This window comes from Megalopta genalis, unplaced genomic scaffold, assembly GCF_051020955.1.
Source record: "Megalopta genalis isolate 19385.01 unplaced genomic scaffold, iyMegGena1_principal scaffold0026, whole genome shotgun sequence".
NCBI lineage: Eukaryota > Metazoa > Arthropoda > Insecta > Hymenoptera > Halictidae > Megalopta > Megalopta genalis.
The window spans coordinates 292,020-314,173 of NW_027476096.1; the positions used below are offsets into that span (position 1 = coordinate 292,020).

Below are 22,154 nucleotides of genomic sequence, written 5' to 3' on the forward strand. Positions count from 1 at the left end.
TCATATTAAATTTTGTTGAATGAAACGGCTATTTCTAATTACGTAATTATAATAAATAGAACAGTAATAAAACGCGATGCGCGCACGCCAATCTATTGCAACGAACGTAGCAACAATCATCTAGAAAAATAGTAAATAGATGATCGCATATAATTTGTCATATAATGAATATCGAGAATACATTGCGATGTTCACTTTGGTCTAATAACGTAGAAGAACAGGAAGTTTTTTTTCACGAATGTATTGTGTCTTAAGAAGTAAATGTTTAATAAATTTGAGTAATCTTCTCTTCTAAAAGAAAAATAGTCTGCAGATTTTATACATTTATGACAGAAATGAATAGATCGAATACAGAACTAAGAACATGTTAGAAGAATTTAAGAGTATTGTTATATTATTTTCAACTTATTACGATGTTAAAAGAGTAAAAACATTTGCATCTAATTTATATTTCTTACAATTAACTGAGACAATTTTTATTTTCCATAAGGATCGGCAGTCTAGTAATAAAATTCCTAAGAGATACACATACACACATATTGTAAATGTATATCATGTTCTAAAAAGATTTTTCGTTTCCTAATTTTTAAATAACGTGTTACATTACATCGGATTTAACGAGGCAAACTGTTGGAAAATTAATTAGTAGTGAAATTACCGTATTTCGAAGCTAAACCACGATCTTCTCCCGAAAGGCCACTCGTTTTTTGTGTGTAAAATTAGTTCTCGAACTTTTACCCCCAAAAATAAGATTAAAAAGTTTGTAGTAAATTGGCTTAGTGATTTCGGAGATACTGTGGTCCGGGGTTTTGGAAATACGATTCCGAGGATTACGCGTTCGATAGTCTCAGAGAAATGTGGATCTCGTCTTTAATCATTTATGACTTCGTGAATTTTGCTCGGATTTGCTTGAGATTTTCAAGTAGCATTCCCAAGGTATTACGTAATGTGATAATATAGAAGGTACTGCAGATAATGTAGAATAGATAATGAAGATAATGTAGAAGGTACTGCAACAAAAATTTAAAATTCTGCTCCAATCACTGCAATATATTTTGAATTTGAATATTAATGAAATAATTATTGAGATGAATTCGCCAAAATTTTCTTCCAGATTATATATTTTTATCTCACTTTATCATTGATAGTCACAACAAGGTGGTCACACCAGAGATTTATATTATTCCAGAAACCACAATTATTAACTAATGAGAAGTGTTCATTTCGATTTTGATAATTTTAATGTAAGGACTGGTTCGATAACGTTTAGTGGTGACGATGGATTTACTTCGTTTATGATTCGCAGGAGTTTCCACTTCATACTTTGCGCAATTGTTTATAAAGAATCTCATGTATCTTAACCTAAAATACTTATTTACTGCTTATTAAGTGATATGTTTATTTTTGTTGTTAGTTTATAGACGCATCAGCATCGTTGGCTATGAGCGATAAGCATATCTTTGTAATTTAAACAAATTATTGACAGGAAACTTATCATCCACAAATAAAGAAGGTTACGGAGAAAGCTTTGCAAAAATTAATGTTTCGTTGCTTTGTCTGATAGCGCGCGTGGAGATTATATTCGTAATAGAACGATCACATAAAAAAATATAGATTATAATAAAATTTATTTTAATCGAATACAGTGTAATAAAAATTATCTTCTAAACCTGACGAAAGTATATGTATAATGACATTCATATATAAATGCGATAATACTAATTTTTGTTTAATATTATCTATTACTTGTGACGCTAATTTGAATACTGAATACGTAGTTGCAACGAGTGTCCCATTTCAAAATAGTCATCTTAATAGTTCATTTATATCTGTATACTAGTTCATACTAATTTTTACTACCAATTTATGTTAACATTAATTTATATCAAACAAGAATTAGTATTAGTATTATATAATTACTGTTTATTAACAGCTTCCATAAATAGCTTCCATGTAAATATTGCTTAACTATTTCTATCGAATTTCGCATTTTCGTTTCAAACTCTTTAATGAAACATTAATCAACCTATACTTAAATAACTATTATACAGAAGACTTGAACTCGTATTCCTACCTGACAGCATTTTCGCTACAAATTACGCTGCTAGTAATTTACGAAAAAAGATCGTTGAAAACCATTTCCCCAGCTGCTTATGGCAGACTATGACACCATTTTTCTAATGAATATCAAATTTTCTAAATTTTTCAATGATACCCATATCAGTTAACAGGAGATGAGATACTATAACTTTTAATCGTTAGTTTTCCAAAGCTAATTGAACAACAGTGTAATCTCCATTATTAGCGTTGTGATAATCTCTGGTGTCGGAATTGAATGATGGTTTACTGATCTGCATGTTTCGAGTGTTTGGTGAATATTGTATTACAGGGTGTCCCAAAATTATGTTACTTCTGAGAAATGAGGGGTTCCCGAAGACATTTGAAGTAACTTTTTCCTTAGCGAAAATGCAATTCGTGGCTTTGTTTATTAGCGAAAATCACTGACCAATGAGAGGCGAGCTCGGTTGGCTTAAAGCGATCGAACCAATGAATCGAACTGGACTTCGACCGCTTGTTGACTCGGTCGCCTAGTACCAGGCGAGGTCGCCTCTTATTGGTCAGTGTTTTTCGTTAATAACTCTTAAACAAAGCCGCGGATTGTATTTGCGCTAAGGAAAAAGTTACTTCAAATGACTTCAGGAACCCTACATTTTCCGGAAGTACAATAATTTTCGGTCACCCTGTATAGTAAAGGGACCTTCTCCTGCACGCTTTTCTTATTCCCAAAGTTGGCGCGCACATCCCCACAATTTTACTGTGCGCCTAACCTGCGCCTAACCTCCTGTCTCAGCAATGAATCGTCAGCCAATCAGAGCAAAGAAAATTTTTATATCGACCCTCGCTAACAAATCAAGCTGCGGCCTAAATAGGATCCATTATTGCAAATGTTATGTTCCTAATTTTTTTTTGCTGAGCCTATGACCGGAAGTTAAACAATGCACTTCATAAACCTCAGTAACTTATGTGCTTATTATTGAAAATTTAATTTAATTAATTTTGCACTTAAACAACTATTAAATGTTGAAATGGTGGAAGAATAAGTGAAAAGAAAAAATACACATCGGACACTGCATCTAAGTTTTGTTCGATTTCAATGTAGAGTACTTTCATTTCAATGCATTGCACCTTTTATGTTATTAGTTTAATAACCTTCCTTCACGTTACCATTCTGGAACGAACTAAGAATACGTTTTCCTAAATTAATCCTACTACAAAATTGAAAAATTTATACACTCTGTATAAACGGAGCCATATGTTTATACGCTATAGTACAAACGTTCGAAAAGGTAAAATTGTTAGGAATTTCTACCAGCCGCTTCGAAGCTAGCAAATATTTTACTGTAACTCCAAAGCAAGAAGGTTGTATCGAGCAAATGTTAATATAAACTTTTCTTTATTCTTTAGTATACCAAATTTACCGATGCATGGACTAACCGTATTTAATTCATACGTTCAATATCGTTGGCAACACGTTCAATTTTGATTTCGTCTAAATAGAATTTGTTGGCCTTTGCAGCCTGGTGAATTCGCTTTTACTCGTCGAGTATGTGGAGCGAAAATATTTTTTAACAAATTCTCGTCAATATTTGATATGTTAACAATAGGTTTCGTAGCACTCAGTGAAATTGAGAACATATAACGGTCGCTTTTATGTACGTTAACGTCGAAAACCTTGGAATATTGACAATATACAGGCTGTCCCAAACCACCCGTCCGTCCCCATTAAAATGGAGTTGGACTTTTTATCGAAAACTAAAAAAAAAAATTCATAACGAATACGAGTACGCTCTATCGAATGATGATAGTTGTAATGTTCAGTACTGATCGGAAATAGTTTTCTTTTTAATGGAACCTCTTATTTTTTGTTGCATATTCCGATTGTGCGCGAGAAAATATAAAAGGTTTGTAGGAAACATTTTTTTCGAAAATGCGTGTATCAATCACGAAACGATTATTAATGTTCCGATTTCACCAAATATTTGATTCATGTTTATTTATCAGACCTATCATATCGTTTTTAATTGATTCTCGTGACTCAGCTTGTCAGCTTCAATTATGTTATATTCAAATGAGGAAGCATTGCAATATGTTACAAGTTATTAATTGTGAAAAAGACCTGCCGTATCGAGAACGTCCAACAACAAGAGCTAATATGACGGAAAGAATAAAAGAAGCATTTCGATTGTTAAATGCTGATGAAATTCTCCCTGCTGTAGATACCTTCCAAAACAGGGTAAATCTCTCTATCACGCAGGATGGTGGCCCATTTGAACACTATATTAACCCTTTGTACTCGAGTGACGACTCTGAGGCGCCACTAGAAATTGTTATACTATTATTCTAAATAATTGTAACAGTATCAGATTTGTTAGTAATTTTAAAAACTGTTGAAATTGCAAGTATTCTACTTGCCAATATGCTCAATTTCATATGAATAAATCGTATTAAATCATATAAAAAGGAAATACTGTGGATCAGAAAACATGTTTTGGATTTCGAATTAAGATAGCTTCGACTGCAAAGAGCTAAGACTTTTCTATTTACATTCGTTTTTTCAAATTACGTGAACTAATGTTAGATATCTATTTATTTCCTGTTTATTTTCAAAATTGATCTTTATTATTCTTTTGTTTATTTCCTCAGTTTTCTTTTGTTAATTTATTCATTCATTTATATAAGAGAAATTATTGTTCATTAATCTATATTTTGTAACTTGTTCAAATTCATTACTAAAAATTAGAATTTATAACAATAATAAAATATTATAATAATAATAAAATCATAATAAAAATTAATCGGTAAACTACGGAAAAAAACATTTTGCATTCTATCATTTTATTATTTGTCGAATGAATTTCTGTACGAATGTTACTTGAGCAACGAGCAACTTCTGATTCGAATAAATCGTTACTCAGATAAATTGTTATTAGATAATTTCGAATCAAATTTGATTCATTCATGTTATTATTTATTCATTTATACTCATTTAAAGTTTTTATCTCTTATACAACATCCGAATAAAATTTCGTACAACTCTGTTTTACGATTAACAAACATTAACGACGCTCCAGATTCCTTATTCTAGGAATTTAAAGAAATTTTAAATCCTTTAAATGCTAACAATATAATTTATATATTATATAATTATATTATATTATAATATAATTATTATATTATATATTATATTATATTATAATATAATTATTATATTATATAACATATAATATATAATTATATAATAATATAATATTATATAAAACATATATATATATATATATATATATATATATATATATATATATATATATATGTTATTAGCACACCATGTGCGGGAGAGATATTAATACCTTTTGAAAAAATTTATTTTTTTATAATTCCGTTAAATATTCGAAAGAATCCCTCTGTGAATTCCTTAAAATCCTCGTTAAATATTTGTTATCGAAATCTTATTGTTAGTTTTGCAAATATTAAATATTTTTTAAATAGAGGATTTTTTCAAAATTCACTGATTTTCCTCCGTTAGACACAAGTAAGGCTGAATCTGTGATGATCCGCAGAGATATTGAAAGAATTTTGATTTTATGATATTTCAGGTAAACCACTGTAAAAGCCACGATATTAACTGTCCATATATTTTTACATGGCTTGGAGGTCTCGCTTTTTTTCGATACTTATTTTTGAGATATGCTCTAATAACGGAAGTTCACACATGGGGCATCTTCTCCAAGCCCAAGTCATTTCGTAGTACATTCCTTGTCCTCCACATGATGCAGTGGTACTTACATTATTTTCTACAAAAGCGACGTTGGACGTACAAGCACTGTCATTTATTAACATCATATGTAACTATTTATAAAAAGAAATTGCACCTAAGTGGTATACCACCGTATTCCCATCGACACATGGAATGTTTTAAAAAGAAAATACAAAATTGTTGAATTTTGGCCCTTATATTTTTTCCTATCGCCGAAAATATTTGCTATTATTAAGAAAAAAATATTGGATTAACTAGGAATTTTCACCCTGCTTTATAAAGTAGCCCTTTGATCGATTGATTTAAATACAGGCTGACAGCGTGTGCGTTTTTTGTTTATTTGTCAAAATAACATGTTCGATATGAAATAAAATATTTAGATTTAAGCAGTTACCTCTCCTCTGAAAATAATTATTTCTGCTAGTCGTGTGTGTAGGAACGACAACCATATGTGTATAAAGTAAAATCTAATTGAAATTTTTGATGTCAGATAAACTAGAGGACAGACATCATGTCGACAGTCAATGAAATCAGTTTCGCGCAGCGTTCTAGTTTTCAAGCGACACGAACTGTATTTTCGAGTAAACGGAATTGGACGAACGTGACGAAACAACCTACGTCACAAGATTATAATGAAAACGTACACAGAGTTTCGGATAAATTAATGTAATTTGTTTTGAATTAAAAAATGTTGAAGTATCGCAATGTTTCTTCTTTTTTATTAATTTGCATTGTAAATCGCACGAAAGCAAGCTCGACACATTTTGAATACGGTTACGTAATTCCACGGTAATGGATTGACAACAACTAAATACGAACTTCCTTACCTGGAACGGCACTAAATTCCATAAAATGGGCCGCTTTAGAACGCTGCATTGGGAGATGCTGGCATCGATCCCGATTTGCGCATGTGTGAACGTTTTGAAATTGTAATGACCCCATGCGAGTAATTAAAGGTTAAAATTGCAATCTCTCGGTTTTCGCGTTCCTGGGAAGTTTATACAGAGTGTTCTGCATAACTTAGTACTGCGAGCCAGAGAGTGATTCTACGTAGAATAAATAAATTGAAAATTCACTGCTGCTCGCATCTATAACATTTCTAGTGGTAACTAAAAATTAAAGCGTATAATAGAAGAAATATCTATTCTTTATGTATTCTTTTAATCATTTTATATCACATTCGTATATTACACAATGTTGGACGACTATAATATTTATTTACTCGATTTAGTTAGGCAAAAATGTATTCATCCTTCTGATTCTCTTTATTCATTTTCTCATATACTGCGACATCTCGGCTTTAACTTCAAAAGCTGCTTCATCGTACCATCTTCATTCTATCAAAAGTTTTACGATTCTGTCATAAAAACGTCCAAATATTCCCACTGTGCAATCCACACTGACCGTGGAAAGGATCAGTGCAAAAGTTCGTGACCAATTTCGATACGTGCCACTAAATTACTTATTTAGGGGTACTCGCACGTCGAGCTCAATTTATGACTATGTTTTCCGAAGCACGGACATGTGGTTAATCTACTGATATATCGAGTATCTCTGAAATTTCGTCAGTTGTAATTCTGTTTTGCAGTAAATTAACCATTATTTTGTTATTAAATCATTACTTCAAATTATAACTCCTTCATATTCTCAACCATATAATAAATATTAATAACCTTATACGATAATAATCACATAATAATATTAATAATCTGTATGTTCATAACAACTGCATACATAGGATCATTTGCAATGTAAATCGATATTATAATGAATTAAATTTTGATTGTCCATATCGCACGTTCCGATAAAACATATTTATAGAATTATTTAACTATTATCATGTGAATATCTCGTAACACTATGTTCATTTCTGTACGTCTCTTACTTATTGTAAACTAATGAGCTTAAGCTCGTAAATAAATATTATTATCATCGCTATTGTTATCATCTTTGCTGAAAGAAAAGTAATTTATTATTTAATTTCTTAAAAAAAAATGATTTTTATTTTTGTATACATATTTGGAATCTATGGATCAGGTTAACCTACTCTAGTTGTACTATGTACCTTTGAGATTTTGATGAATTTTCGTTGTGTTACGATGTTATTGGTGTTACGGCGTACAGCAAGGAACGTACATTCGTTCGAATAGACATGTTTATACTACGACATCCGTTTGCCGTTTGTTCTACCGTCGCAAGTTCGGTGCAAATTCTACAACGACAGGTGTAGCACATCGCGACGTATTTGTTTATTGACAAAGAGTTGCTTCTTTATCATCTGAGCAAGTACAAAGTTATTAATATTAAAATTATGTTATATATATATATATATATATATATTATTTATTATTTATATTAAGATTATATCGTGTAAGTCTAAAACTTGATTAAAATAATAAATTGTAACAATTAAATGAATTAAACTTATTCTTTGTGCTTATTTCTCGTAAATATGTGATACTAGGTCAATTTGACTCTTTACTTACTCGTTGCACCATTTTCATACAAGGGTTTAAAAATAGTGTCATCATTTATTGTGAAAGCAAATTTATTTATAGCAATTTAAACAAATCGTTTTGTATATATCGCTGCTGTAATTCAACAATAATGAAATTTAAAGAAAAAGCCATGTAGAATTTCATTTTGCCAATAATTTGGTTTTCGAAGATATAATGAAATATTTTCACTGAATTTTGCACTAATGTATATTAAATAAAATAAAATAAATATAATAAAAGTAATCTATGTAAATATTGACATTTTAATATCTCAATGTTTCTCCAGATACACATAAAGAACGTACAAATGTCTTATACATTTAAAGATATATCAGTATTGCATTATTCAGATAGTACCATTTGGTATGAAATAGTAGAATATCTATGAATCACGTTTTCTTTTTAATGATTCAGTAATGAATTAGAACAGCGATATGTTTGAAACTACAGTAATTTCTCCCTAATTCGCGCTCAGATTGCTCATAAAAATGGACAATTTAGGAAGAGGAGATACGATTATTCGAGCCTTGTATCTCGTTTTTACGGTTACCGATTGTCAACAACTATAAAAACGAGATGCAAAGCTCGAATAAACAATTTTCCAAATTGTCTATTTTTGTGCGCAATCTGAGCATGAATTAAGGGGAAATTACTGTACTTATGCTTTAAGAAAATTCGAAAAAATTTATTTTTGGTTGGTTCAAAACCGGAATACTTCCTTAATGTATCATTTTACTATGCCAACACTTCGTGAGCACCTTCTGAGAGACCATGAATGTTTTAAGATTTCAGCTGAAGGTGTTAGGAAAATAGTTAATCTTCTATAAATAAATGAAACCACACGGAGCCTTCCGAAATTATGAAATTCGAGGAAAACAATAATGCCGGATTGCATGATAAGGAAGGATTTAAAAGTGGTTTCGTTTCTGTCAAACAATTCAAATCTGAGACGCGTCTAACTATACGCGAGATACAAATTCGCGTGCGAATAAAAGGAGCAGAATTTCACGGCTGCATATCACGTAAGCGACCATTCATGAATGAACGGTGATACTCAGGAAGGTTGAGCATTTGCACAACAATTTGAGTACGAAACGATGGAATTTCCGAGATAAATTACAATTTGACTGCGGATTTTTATACAAAATAAAAATGGTGCGCATTAATTGCAAAAAGGAAAACAAAACGAAAATTTTGTCCTAAATGTATAATGACGGATGTAAAATGTGTGACGATCAAAATTTTTAATTTGCTCATTCGAGCAAAATTTATATTCATAAACAAGAAAATTTGAAGAAAAGTGGGAGAACGAAAAGTGTTTGTTTTGTTTGCTTCTTATAAATTTACTCGATATGTATTGATATGGATCTTTGAAAACAAATTACGAAGAACTTATGAGTGATAAATATTCTCTCTCTCCTAAATTGATATTCGATTCTCTGTCGATTTTAATAATTCAATTTTAACTCTATCGTTTGACAATAAAGAGTAAAACGCGCTGACATTTCCGTAACTTTAATTACACTTTGCGAAACATTCAACAATTTCGTTGTGATTTTTCGAAATTCTATAGTTTGATGTGTGAAACCCTACCGTATATTTTGCAGCCGTTGCTATTGACCACTTGCACGGTTTGCTGACTCTCTCGTTTATTTGGACGGAATATAGAACCCATTTATTTGATAACAGGATAACAATTCAAAATAAACTAATAAAATTGTAACCAATTTTTTTAACGGAAACCACGTACATTTGTTATTATGACCAGCACAAAATGTAAATCATATCTGTGTAGTAATTTGTCCAGTATACTATTTATTGAATGCTGTAATGTCTATTAATGTGATAATTTTTTCAAGTGATCTTTGGAAAAATATTTTGATGAAATTTTAACTTCTTGCAATCGACTCATTTTCATAGAAGTAGACTGCGGATCTTTATGCAAACTCTCATTTGGAGTAATCATTTCCCAACTATGTGAAAAATGAAAAACATTTCGCATTGAGTAAGATATTCTTTAGAGGGAATTTAGAATAATAATAAAATTAGTTTTCATCAGCATGCGTGTGTAAGTACCTTTCTCCATTTGCATCTCTGATTATTGATGGACTACGTTGTAGTTTTAAATATTCGCCGTTCCGGTGCAATAAATTGGTCCTTATCACACGTTTCTTTAATTTATACACGTGATCAATGCCGTTGAGATTCATTTCTAGAATGAATTACGTAGTATAAATTTATTTCTACGAAACTCACATTTATCTTAGGGACACATAAAATGTTGCGAATACAATTTTATCGGATGAAGTTTAATTACTCGAAAAATCAAAGATAAAGAGTCGTCGCACATTTTAAATAGAATTTTCAAAAGAAAAATAGTACAGCTTACGTATTAGATGTTTTGGAATTTGGAGGGAGAAGGGAGGACGTTTCAAGTTGCATATATACAATACAATATGGAAATACATTTTCTGACAAGCCAGTGCCGTATCTAGAGAAATAAATCGCGTTGACATTTTTTTGGACTCGGGGGTGCTTTAAATTACAATAAAAAGTCAACTTTTATGTACGTAATTTTTGAAATTTTAGCTCTTTTCGATGTCACATAATTTTATGCACTGACGATAAATCGGCTTATTTTAGAATTATTAATGATGACATTAACGGAATTATTAATAATGACACCTTTATTTGATATCGCTTCGATCGAAAATTATACTGTTTTCGTTTCAATTCTTCTCGTTCTAATTACTTCGTTCTAATTTTTTTTGCCCTACTTTCACATATTTTGTAATTAATTGATATTAATTGTACACATATAAAGTTATGATTCCACAGATTTTTCAATTTAATATTTGTGGTTGTTTCGAATTTGCTACGAGATCCCAAGAATTCCTTGCACAATTAACATCCATTCGTTCACATTTTAATTTTTGGAACACTGTAAACAGTCTGATTCTTTTTACCTGCAGTGTAAAATGTATTTATTCGAAATGTTGTATTGTAAATAAAATATAGTTTGTCGACTTGAAATGTAATACAAAATTGTGCCAGGGAATACTAAAGAAATATGTATTAATACTAAAGGAATATATAGTATGTACATAAAGGAAATAATTACGTTTATGTCGTTATTAAGGTAGTAAAGCAGTTATTATCAGTGATGGCAAAGCTTGATTATTGTTATTATTCGTAATTCTTTAATATTACTATAAGTAAGAAAATTTAATCTGTACATGTTAGTTATATTCATAATTTCGATGATGAAGGTAGATCAATTTGCACAGAAGTGAGTCAAACCAGTTACAAATATTACAATTATTCTTTATCTCAGTATCACACCACAATTAAGAAACGTTAATAATAAGGCCTCAAAGCATAAGTAACAAATAGTAGCACTATAGATTTCTCTAATTCGCATAATAAAAATATGAACCAAAATTTCTGAAAATACGTTGATATTCTGTTAAAATATGAAATAATATATGCCTCAGAATATTGAAAATTGTTAACACTACAACATAAGTATATGTTTGCTTGTATCCTTCACACGTTCTCCGCTTATCTGTTTGTACGCGAATTCACCAAAATGTCTACTAAGTGCTTCGGCTAAAACTGAACTAAAACTTTAACAACCGTTTCAGTTATTTACATACTGCTCGATCCGGTGATATAAACAAATCATTAACTGAAACTGTAAGCGGAAGTGAAACGTGTACCAGAACTATAGCGGAACCCTCTAATTAAAGATACATATGTACCATGTACTACATTTTACCTGGAAAATATATCGTCTACGTTTAAGTTAGTTAAATTACCTTATACACCTGTTGCAGTTTGTCGTGCATTTCAGATATCATGCCCCACTTGCATAATTATTCTCCTTATTATTGTAATAGCATGTTCTTAGATTTGAAAATTAAAGATTTCATATTGGCCGTAGAACCTTTGAAACAGGCATTTTTATTTGCTGCGTTGAAATTCAAGAAATCAAATATTGCTTGAAATTACCCTTGTAGAGTAGCCTCGTTTGATGCATTTAATAACGTAAAAATATCGAACATAAAGTTACATAGTACTTATTAGTATTTCTGTACTATTGTACTTTTAACGAGTTAATGCATTCGCGTTCGTTCTTATTTGAATATCGGTTGTAAGGGTGGGATTATTCGTATTAGTTGGAGCGTGTGCAGAAACTTATGTAATATTTTAATAATATATTTAATAAATGAGTAAAATATATGACAGTGTATTAAAAAATTAATACACTGTCATTTATTTCCATTAAAAAAGTACAGAAGTTTGCCAAGCAGTGATGCATTAATAAAATAATATTGGAAGTAAGTGAGAGAGATACGTGAAACTATTATATAGGATGTTCCAAAATTATTGTAGAAACGAGAAATGACGGGTTCCTGAGGTCTTTTGAAGTAACTTTTTCCTTAGCGAAAATGCAATCCGCGGCTCTGTTTGTAAGTTATTAACGAAAGACAATGGCCAATGAGAGGCGAGATCAGCTGGCGCGAGGCGGCCGAGCCAATGAACTGAACTGGGCTTCGTGCGCTCGTTGACTCGGCCGCCTCGCGGCAACCGAGCACGCCTCTCATTGGCCACTGTTTTTCGTTAATAACTCATAAACAAAGCCGCGGATAGCATTTTCGCAAAGGAAAAAGTTACTTCAAATAACCTCGGGAACCCATCATTCCTCGCTTATACAATAATTCTGGGACACCCTGTGTATTATTTTATGAAGATTTTAATTAAAAGGTGCCCCCTCACACATTTGTATCATTTTTGATAATTACAGTCGGTATAGACAGTATTAGTATAGTGATCAATTCAAAGTAAAACTATATATATATCCATGCCAGTAATTAATTTTATGACGACACAATGATTAATAAATATCCTTAGACGTTCGTAGAATATATTTTTTTATACAAAATTTTATTTCCCTTCGGCATTACAAAAATATCAACAAAAACAGACGTATGGTTAGCAACAGACACGTAGAAAGTATTCGTACATCTCCTATTTTGTGTATTTAATAAAGATATAAATACTATATGACTTTCCGAATATGGGGAGTAATAATACAGCTGGTCAATTTGCACGCAGCACTTGTAGATTAAATCGATAATTTGAACTGGTCTCAGCATGGGTGATAAAGGTTCCAAAACAACGGAGAAGTGCGTAATATTGTTGTCAGGTTGCACAATCAATACAAATCGCCTAACGAAATTGCTCGCATAGTAGGTAGATCAAGATCTACTATTCAAAGTATTATTGACAGATTTGGATCACGAAAAACATTTCAAGATAAAAAACGATCTGGACGACCGCGAAGGATAAACGAGTACTACTTCGTCTGCTCGTTACCTCGGCTGCCTAGCGCCAGCTGATCTCACCTCTCATTGGTCAGTGTTTTTCGTTAATAATTCGTAAAAAAAGCAGTTAATTGCATTTGTGCTAAGGAAAAAGTGACCTCAAATGACTTCAGGTATTTCTCGATTTTGAGTAATTTTTGGAACATCCTGTATAAATAATTACGTATTACTATAATGAAACGAAGATTGTAAGACACAGTAACTTGTACAGTGGCCGAAATAAAGATGGTGGCTCGTTTAATGTTATTGTTTCTACCTTGCTCCACCTTTTGCGCCGTTAATTTACGTTCTAAATAGGCGTATTTTAACTACTATCAATGTTTAGTTTAGTTTCGACAATACAAGTGTTCACGCGTAGCTAATTACGAAATTTATTGAAAATTATTCTGATATTGGAGCGAAATAAGTAATAAATTCACAAAAATTTATTTAAAAAATATTTTTGTTAATACACATTTGGATAGAATTTTATAAGGTAATTATAAAATTCTTTCAATCTAGATTTGATCTAAATTCTTTCTAATCTAGATTATAATATAAATTATTGTTAGTTAGTGCTTTTAATTACGTAAAGCACACTGATATATCAGAAAAATAAGACGGACTTATCATTATTTCGGCCACAGTAAACTGAATAAACGACTAGAATTTCAGTTGGAAACTTTTCAGTTTCTTTTAGAATTTATTTTTCCGTATGAAATCGTTTTGCCCGGAATCACATATCCCGAATAACGCTCATTGCATGTTAATATAAAATACAGTATGAAAAAACTTGTGCCACCGTGTCCTTATCGTTTGTAGGTTATCGTAATGGTTCTTCAGCCTCTGGGACTAGCTTTTCTTATCTGTGAGAACAGTCTTACGAATGCGCAATGTAGCGAGCATTACTTTTATTATAGTTTATCGTCCTCGTTTCGTGTCATTGTATTTTACCACGATGCTCCGTTAAATATTCTCGTTAATACTGAATTTTAAACGGAACCATTACATTCTTGTAGTTTCGTTAAAGAAATTTCCATTCAATGTTGCTGCTGTAAATTTGCAACAAAAGTAAATGTAATTTACTTAATGTTTTGGAACAAGTCTTACATACAAAATATTCAATTGATTGTTGATAATAGTACAGTAATAAACTGTTCACACGTGCGTATTGGCACATTGGTTTACAAAAAGATTGATTAACAATGTTTTATGCTGGGTTATTTTTGTCCGTTTCAGTTCATTAGCACACAAATTAATTAGTCTAATGGAAGTATTGAATTTACGTGTATCTTAATAGGGCGATTATTATTTCAATGTAATTATTATTCTAATATAACTTCAATTGTTCCGGTTTACCCTTGTTTCGAGATAAAAGTTTAAGGAAACTATCGGAGAATTTTACTGGCCATTGGTAGCCAATAACCCAGTAAACCGTAATTAGTTGAAAGCGGCCGTTGAGCTCTGCACAGGGTGATAATTAAACCGGGCCAAGAGCTGCAGCAATCCTGAATTGTGAATCTCCTCGTAATCTGATAAATGCAGATTACAGTAATAAGATAGATAAGCCTTTAAACGGGATACGGCTTTAATGTACGGGTTACATGCGATAGTTTAGCATGCATACATTAAGTTCAATATTGTACAACACGACGCACAGTACTACGCTTGATGGAAAACATTCAAAAACTCAATATATTTTTGTTTTGATAATTTATAATGTGTCCGTAATCTAGAATCTTTATTCCTACCAAACAAATTTTTTTAGAAGTAAGAAAAATTATCTTCAATACCTGGAAAACGCATTAGTATGAAGAATGAACTATTTACCTTTGAATCTTCAATCGTTTGCCGAAATTTGTTTTACGCATCTAAAATTCTCTATTCATCAATGCAGAATTTAAAAAAGATCAAGTTCTTCCGACTAGTAGTTTTCGAGACTTTAAGGACTGCTTTCATTAAAAAAATATTTGTCAAATATTATTCAAAGAAGTATGTCACACGCAAAGTTCACTAAAATTGCCTTGTGTAACCTGTATATATTGTTCTTGTAAGTAAAATTATGCCGAAAGAAACTAACTTAAGAAAAACGTCTGTATGATAAGCATTCGACGAAGCGCATTTGTTATATTAATGTCTTTAGGATTTGGGATACAAATTACATTAGAAATTACAACCGAAACTGGAAGAAAGAAGAGAAAATCTGAAAAATGTCAGATTTTTTTCTTCATTTTCCTTGATGCTTGAATAAATTGTATTAGTCAGAGAGGAAGAAAGTAAAAGGAGAGTAAAAATGAATGGAGCCAGTGCATTGATACCAACGAAACACAAATAAAGAAACCGTTTGCGTAATTTGCTGACGATATTCCCGAATGCTATGACCAATGAAAATTTTCATTTCCGTCTGTTAAAATTATATAATAAAGTTTAATATTATTTTAACTGAAGTATTATAATAATTTTTGTGTATCTTGATTTTATTGTTATTAACGTCCAAAAACATTTCTTTTTATTTTAGAATGCTATTACTAAATAATCATGCAAGTATTAGTAAAAATTGTGAAGATACATCTATTCAAAAAATTCTTGAACTTTTCTAATTCTAATGGAAAATGTTAAAATCGTAGCTCCGTAACTCGTACCTCAAACAAGTAAAATAAATTAATGATTATAAAATATTAAATAAAATATTATATAAAATATTATATGAAATATTATATGAAATATTATATAAAATATTATATAAAATATTATACAAAATATTATACAAAATATATGTAACTAGTACGATGAAATGCCAATTTGTTTACAATTATCGTGACAAGTAAACGCAACTGTCTGTCAAACTAGTATCCGTTATTTCTGTCTAATTTTGTATTGAGAACACATGTTGCCCGACGTTTCGCCCGATTTAAACGACGCGTCGAGCTAAAAACCGCAGAAAGTGCTGGCCATATTGATTTACGTGGCCGTTTCCACAAGGGAGGAGACCACGAAAGAAAATAGAAAATAACATGACGAATAAGGTGGATTTGGAACCTGTCCAAAATAATTCTCAACCCTCTATTAACTCTCATTTAGCACGATAGGCGAGTGACGTCAGAGGTCGAGGGGAATTATGATAAATATCATTTCTTCTTTCCAGTAGAAGAATCCCCCCTTAATTACATGAAAATTTCATATCGTTTTAACCGAAAGCGTTCTCTTTGTGAGCGTATATTAATAGGCATAATTTATCTCGATTTTGTAGTATACTTAATATAGGAAAACGTATTTTTAGTTCGTTCGAGAATAGTGACGTGAAGGAACATTATTAAACTAATAACATAAAAGATACAATGCATTCCAATGAAAGTGTACTCTACATTGAAATCGAACAAAACTTAGGTGCAGTGTCTTTTCACTTATTCTTCCACCATTTCAACATTTAATAGTTGTTTAAGTGCAAAATTAATTCAATTGATTTCTCAATATTAAGCACATAAGTTACTGAGATTTATGAAGTGCATTTATGCATTTATGAAGTCCAGGCCGCAGCTTGATCTGTTAGCGAGGGTCGACATAGAAATTTTCTTTGCTCTGATTGGCTGACGGTTCATTGCTGGGACAGGAGGCACTGTAGGTTGGATGCGCAGTAAAATGGTGGGGATGTGCGCGCCAGCTTTGGGAATAAGAAAAGCATGCTTTATTATACAGGGTGACCCAAACTGATTGTACTTCCGGGAAATTTGGTGTTCCTGAAATCATTTGAAGTAACTTTTTCCTTAGCGAAAATGCAATCCGCGGCTTTGTTTACGAATTATTAACGAAAAACACTGACCAATGAGAGGCAAGATAGCGGTGGAAGCCCAGTTCCGTTCTTGGCTCGGTCGCCTCGCAGTATCTCATCTCATCTCTCATTGGTCTCTGTTTTTCGCTAGAAACTGTTAAACAAAACCGCGAATTGCATTTTCGCTGAGAAAACAGTTACTTCAAATGATCTCAGAAACCCCTTATTTCTCGGTAATACCATAATTTTGGGACACCCTGTGTACGGTTCTTACTGTCTAGGTTGTTGGGTATAAGCCATATCCTAGTGGAATCCCATCGTACCGCAAGCATTGCAGCTAGCTTCATCAGTGGGTCAAAGACACACTGCTACTTGCTACTGCCATGTGCCTGTATTCCTCTTAATACAGTGGAGCCTGTTCACGTTTCGGTGCATTGCTTACAAAAAGACTTTTTAATTGGTCAGCCGAACAATTAAAAACCCGGGTAGAGGAAACTCCAGGTGGGGCTCATGTAGTGGCCTTTATCTCTGTTGATGTTATTAGGGTGCCTCACTATCTCCAATGTTTCTCTGTACTTCCTCGGAAAGTGTCCTCTGGTTTTGGCTATGACTTTAGCTTCGTTAGAAGTACTGTATGTTTTGTTTTAATTTCATGTTCTGGTACAGCTGATTGAATGTAACCCCGCCTGGTGCAACGTTCGTGTTCCTTCAGTCGAGCTCTCACGCTCCTCCCAGTTTCGACAATGTAAACTTCGCCGCATGAGCAGGAAATTTTGTAGACCTCCGATGATGAAAGCTGGGGCTGCGGATCTATGGCAGACGTGAGCATCTGTCCGATTTTAGCATGAATGGCGAAGATGATTTCAATATTGTTACTCGTGTATTTTACTTACGTAATCGGTTGTACGGTATGTATGTTGTGTTCTTGCTATTGCTTTCGTCAGAGATGAACTGTCTGTCTTTGGAATGTGCAGTGAGGAGTAAAAGTGACCACACATCTTTTGAAACGGTATAAATTTTTTAAAACTGGTCTAAATGACTTGACTTTTTTGTAAATGTTAGAGGAACTAGTTCACTGTACAATGAGTAAAATACTTTCTTTCCTAATTTTGCTATTACTTCTTTTACTTTTTTATCTGAGCCTATAATGAAAATTTTAAAAATGCATTTAGTACTTGTCAGTAACTTATGTGCATGCTGAAAATTTCATTGAAATCGGTTGATCTCTACGTAAGCTGTGAATAATTAAAGATAACGAAAATTGCGGTATTTCACAAATTTCAATCGGAAACAGGTAATTTTTATATATTTCAGTGACTGTATAGCTTGATTATACGACAATCGACCTCGATGAAGTTTTCGATATGTATATAAGTTGTCGAGAAGTATCGAACGTATGTTTTAAATTTTCATTATAGGCTCAGATAAAAAAGCGAAAAGATAAGATTTTTTTACATTTTATTTATTTCAAATAATAGCAAGATAAGAAAAAATCCATTTTAATCATTGTACAGTGAACTTGCTCCTCCAAGAAAAAAAGGTCAAGTCATTTAGACTAGTTTTAAAAAAGTTATACCGTTTCAAAAGGTGTATGGTCACTTTTGCTCCTCACTGTATGATTCTGTTTGTTGCGCGATTTATTTCATTTCTGGAGAAGCCGTTTGTTGAAGGATAGTTCTCATGCGGTTGAATTCCTGAGGTAAGTGTTCCTTTTTTTACGAAACTGATCACAGAGTTCTTGTGGGTCGACTGATGTTGAGAAGAGGAGCATAAATACATACCTGGTATGCCTTCTATATGTATACTTGATGTTCTAGAGACCTATCAGGTGTCCTTGTTGTATTGATTGTTGTTCTGCCTCTATTTCTATGGTAAACTGTATTTTGGGATTTAGAGTGTTTGAGTAATTGCGGAAGTTGTTGAGAGTGTTCCTATCATTACTTCATGCTATGAAATCCATAATATCTACCACCCCCATAGCTGAACCATTATAATAATTATAAAGGAGCTTCCGAAAGTATCCGATATCCTTGATGCTCTATAGAACATTTAGCTTAGTTATTTGTTATAACAAATAACTGCTATATGTTTTTCAACTAGTTGCCATTTTTAAAAACTATTTTGTAAACATTGCTCGATAAACTAGTTCTTTTAACATCTAAACAAAATTGAAATTATTTCGCCCAATTTCGAAAAAATCGTTCTCTTTGGATGAGCGCCTGACTATTAATGGAGTCAGTGTATGTAACAGTTATAGAGTAGTGGGGCCAGTTATTGTAGGGTGACCAATTGCTATTTCTTTAGTTCGTTTTCAGTTGTAATTAACTTTATATTTATTGAATAAGTGTATTGAAATTGTTTCATTCATTTATTTCGTTCATTTTTTAATACAAAAGTTTAATCTGTCTTATTCGATAAACGCAAAGATAATTATGCCCGAAAACAAACCGAAGGCCCAGCAATTGATCACCCCACAGTAACTGGCTCCACAAATTTGGCTCCAAAAATTTATCTATATTTTTCTAATTACAATAAATTCTTTCAAATTGTCCCACAGCTTGTAAATAAAAATGGACGCTTTGGGAAGAGGAGATACTTGCGGCTCGTTTTTATAGTTGTTGACCTTTGACAGTGACTGTTTTCTTTTTATTTAAAGGTTCGAAGTCGCATCGACATCTAAATCTTTAGCGACGTGTTCTGCTAGTAGATGTTAGTCGAAAGGAATTGATTATCGTTAAAATCATTTTCAGTATATTATTGAAAAATATCGTGGCTGAAAATGATCGTCGGAACGTATACATTTTATATTTGCACTGATCTGAAGTGAGTGCTCCAAAGATTTATGTGTAGCTAATCGTTGTTAAGAACTCATAAAATGGAAGCGTCCGTATTTTTGCATATCGATTTACTGTCCTTCCATGTTGTACATTCATTTATATATAAAAACTCTACTGCTTTATCTTGAAACCTTGTCAGCGACGATATTTCCTGTACTGATCACTAGAGAGCTCGTCAGCCGACATATCTCGCTGTACCTAGTCGATCCATCAACGATTCCAACACATGTATGCTTTCCTTTATCGATTAAAGAATATCTTCACGTTAGGTAGGGTCGGTTAGGTAGCCTTACTATTGAATCTGGCAGGAACGGTTCAGGATCAGGGAGGAACGGTTTTTTCCCCTCCCTGTTTCCAATCCGGTTCACATATCTTTCCAGCCGCCATAGCGTTGACACGTTTCCCCACTTTTGCTCAAGCCTTACCAGCGATTATGTGTGTCTAATTAATTATAATAAACTCCAATGCAATACTTTTAATTCACTAAATTCTAATCAAATTTTACTAATAAGCAAATAAAACACAAAAGCTTTGTACAGCTATTACATATAAGTTTGCACTTCCATATTAAAAAAGTTACTAGAATATTCATATTACTGTTTTAATAAGTTTTTTTTTTAGGTATTTGTTAAACGATGCTTTATTTAGATATAATAATCATGTAACCATTGTACCATGTATGTACTTATAGCATAATATGTACCATATTATAGCATATAATATTTATAGCATATACAAGTATGCAGAATATTAAAAAATAAATGCTAAATTGATTGTGCGTATAATTCTGATTTCATTTCTAACACATCAAAATTAATCACAGGTTTTAATAAAAACTCATCCATTCGCAAGTACTTTTGGCGTTCTAAAGTAGTTTAAAAAGAAAAATATGTAAAATACAAATAGTATGAAATACAAAAAGCAATCATAGTGATTACGAAAATATATTTCTTCTTTCCAGTAAAATTTCAATTTCTATAAAAATTTCGGTTATGTAATTATTTTCTGCTGCCACGATCTGGGATGGAAACATAGTCTCGATTTAATAATACTCTAGTTATTACCTCATTTTGAAAAAAAGTACGTGTTATCGATTGGAACGTAGATCATGTAACAGGTAATGTATCTAGCCATGGCCGAACGTATTCTCATCTCATCGTACACGTACACATCATATCGTAAGCGGAAATACATTTTCTGACAAATAGAGTACCCGCTATTGTGCAGGCATTCAATTACATTTATAGCTCTTTCTCCCCGAGCTTCGATTGTTCGTTGGCTCTTTATTTAACCGAACCGTTTGTGTCGCGATTAAGTCGGATAATCAAGGACATACTGGATCTCGTAAGCCTGTCGAGCTTTTCTGATAAAACAATGCGTGGTTGCCAAGGAAAGAGGTGATAGAATGATAGGCCCATCGTCTCCCATTGTACAATTTTCGCTTTTTATCGATAAAACATTGTCCGAGTAGAGGTGCTTATGTTCTTCTGAAAATATGATAAATGTGCGCTTTTCACTTCTATAAGAAATCTACATTCTTCGGGCTGTTTCATTCTTTGCAACTAGGATTAGTAACTTAAAAATCGGAGAATGTTCTCAAAAACGCACCTCGGCAACCATTATGTGTCACATTTTTTTCAAAATGTATGCATGCATTTGAAGAAGCAAATGCGATCCGTAGCCGTTAAACCGTGAGCACCCAATAACTACCCCCCCCCCCTGATCATAATATACGGTTAAAATTTTATATCAGACGTTCCCTTTCCATGGTCTATCGAATGGCACATCTGTCGATAAATCGGCTTCCAAGTTTCGTCTTTCATGTACACTGCTGCTCAAAAGTATGTGGACACCTTCTAGACTCTTACT

At 32.3% G+C, this 22,154-nt stretch overlaps 1 protein-coding gene across 2 annotated transcripts in view; it reads left to right on the forward strand.

Annotated features, from left to right (window-relative positions):
- Nucleotides 1–22,154, forward strand: part of LOC117220144 (potassium voltage-gated channel protein Shaw) — a 419,368-nt gene that overhangs the window by 136,388 nt on the left and 260,826 nt on the right. The window lies entirely within an intron of this gene.